The sequence below is a fragment of the Frankliniella occidentalis genome, unplaced genomic scaffold, assembly GCF_000697945.3.
Source record: "Frankliniella occidentalis isolate FOCC.00 unplaced genomic scaffold, Focc_3.1 Scaffold119, whole genome shotgun sequence".
Classification (NCBI taxonomy): Eukaryota; Metazoa; Arthropoda; class Insecta; order Thysanoptera; family Thripidae; genus Frankliniella; species Frankliniella occidentalis.
The window spans coordinates 670,208-673,130 of record NW_026267247.1 but is presented as its reverse complement, the minus strand read 5'-3'; the positions used below and the strand labels follow the sequence as shown (position 1 = coordinate 673,130).

At 47.7% G+C, this 2,923-nt stretch overlaps 1 long non-coding RNA gene across 1 annotated transcript in view; it reads left to right on the top strand.

The window, feature by feature from the left end:
* Nucleotides 1-2,923, top strand: part of LOC113215542 (uncharacterized) — a 20,199-nt gene that overhangs the window by 543 nt on the left and 16,733 nt on the right. The window lies entirely within an intron of this gene.

Genomic DNA, 2,923 nt, shown 5'->3' with positions numbered 1-2,923 from the left:
TAGTACCCAGGATACTGGGGGTAGTTGTAGAAGTCATACTGACTTTCATGGTGTCAGTGGCAAGAGGGGCTGTGTGAAGGCGAACGAGCACTTAACCCTTTAAGGTGCCAAAATAGGCCAGCAGTGAAAAAAATATTTTTCTTCATATTCTGTCTCTTTAGGTCCAAAACAACACAAAAGACCCGAAAAATCGTTTTCCCGGTTGTTCCCAGTTATTTTTTCGAGTTGTCGTCACATGACGCCATTGCACCTTACGGTCATGCGGGTTGGGCTCAAGACTCCTTTTTAACCCGGGGGTCCAAGACAACTTTTTTGCTTGCACACGTCAGTGTGACCTAAATCCATCAATATTTACTCAAATATAATGTTCTCCTGTAATTTCTAAATTTTTTATTTGTGCTTTTCATACTCCAGTATCATATGAACTACTTTTACATCGCGATTCTGCGAATATTTCATGAACAATTCCTGTTTTCCAGACAAAATCGTGATCGACAACAGTTTACCTATCCAAAACTGCCTGGGGACCCGGTTTCCATAAATAATTGTAGAAGTTATAGGGTTTTTACGTAGTTGCTGCATTTGTCATGATAACGCCTGTACCGCGTAGGCAACCAAAATAGTGATTAGAACGCTCAAAATTTTTAAAATGATAATGTCCAATGCTAAAATGTGAACTGAAACTGAAAAAAGTAAACATATGCCGCTGGTCAAATCTTTTTGAATCTGTGTCACAACGCAGCCAGAGTAACGGAAACGGTGACGGCAAGGTGCGATGGCGTCACTTGACGACATCTATTTTGCAAGCACCATAGATTTATGAAGACGGAAGCAAATCAAAAATCTGGCCAGGCTATCGTATTCTACGGTTCTTGAACCATAAGTAAACACCTTTGATTGAGTTGAAAACGTTCGAACAGACCTAGGTGACGCATCCGCGAAGGGCACTGTTTACGTCTTTGGCGATGTCTTGCGTTTCGCCATCTTTGATAAGTCGTAGCGCGACTTCGATAGGGCGATACTATCGAACGAGGGTATCAAATCGTTCACAAGACCTTTCCTTTCACGTACGCAGAAGAGTTAAATGTCAGAGTGCTGTGGTTTTCGAGCTAGAGGTGCGCAAACATCATGTCGTCAGGTGACGCCATGGCACCCTAAAGGGTTAATAGAGACTATAGTCTGTAAGTGGTTCATGTTTTACCTCATGATTTTATCACGTTTGGCTGCTTACTTTAGCAGATGTCGGTGCAGCTTTCAAGTTAGCTGGTGGTGACCTGACAAGGTGATATATGATCCTGATTCAATTCTGAGCAACCTAGTGAAGAATACAAGGAGGACGTACAAGTCAACACCCAACAACCAGGTGACTCCAGCTGACCCTGTCACCCAGGCTGACCCTGTCACCCAGACCCCAGCCGACCCTGCCACCCAGGCTGACCCTGTGCCTACCCATGTCGCTGTGCCTGTCCCTACAACCACCCATACAGATTGGCACTCAGCCACCCCCACAGGAATCACCGCACTCCCACACACATCTGCTCTCGCTCACATGAGCACACTCACCTACCACCCCGCACATGCAGCCACCAGCACTCTCACCAACGGACACCCATACCCACCTCATGCAGCCACCCACACTCTTCCCAACGGGCACCGATGCCCACCCCCTTATGAAGCAACACACACACCCACCAGCGCACACCCACATTCACCCTCTCATCTCCTGATGGGCCGACGGCCAGAGCTCACGAACAGCAGCTACGGACTACATGAGGAAGGAAAATATGGGGACATGCCCATTGGTATGTGCATGACTTGCCCGTGGACCCATTCCGTGGATTGAAACGTTCGTGGACTTTGTCCACGATGATTGTCCGTGTAGCTGTAGCTGTCCGGGATGGTTAAAGGAAATTTCGATGAAATATGCTGTCCGCGATCGTGTCCGTCGTGGCACTGTCCGCGGTCATCTGAGATCCTATCCGTGGCTCTGTCCGCAATGGTCCGAGAACTTTTTTGTGGCACTGTCCACAATTCAGTCCACGAGGTTTGTCCACGCTACAGTTCCGAGCTGTCCGGGATGATTGAGGGAAATTCCATAGAAATCTGTTGCGTTAAAAAGGTAGCATTCAGTGACCGTGATGACATCACGATCTTCGGTTCAAAAATTCCTGCCCTCCCGCCCTCTGGTGGCGATGGAGTACCCTGGGCGAACCGGACAGAGGGCGGGCTTAGTCTGAAGTGGTTGGATATGACCACCGCGAGTTGGTGCAATACGTCATACGTCATATGAAAAACAATATATAAGGGTTGACTAGATAAAGGACAAGTGTGAACAGCCTAAGTACCCCTTTCTCCACCCACAGATTATACAAATCGACTTGAAAAAATAACTTACTCACGTGCAAATTACTTATTAAAAACTTTGATGTGTCAAAATTCCGAAGCGCCATCTAGTGTTCGAGTGGTTGAACCGGGTTACACTCATCTCAGTCCGCAAGTGTCCACAAGTGTCCGTGAGTATCAAATACTATGGTATGCAACTGCTCGCTACGTAAAATTACAGACGAGTCGATTGACAACTCGTGGACATGGCGGCGGACATGGCACGAACGTCATGATGTGCAAGGCAATGGACATATCGATGGACAACTATCGGACAGTCCTACGGACTAGTCCTGTGGAACGGTACGTAGACATTTGGTGGTCATGGGTTACGGACAGATCTATGGAAAGACGAGCCGTGGTGGACAGCTGCGGACACATGCCATGGACGTTTCAAACGACGGGCTGTAGTTATGAATGCAGACTGAACCGAGGACAGGTCGTGGACTGGTCCTCGGACAGACTGATGGACACAATAGACACAGTGGACAGTTGGAGACTGCACAAGGACAGCCATGGACATATGCGGACCATTCCACGG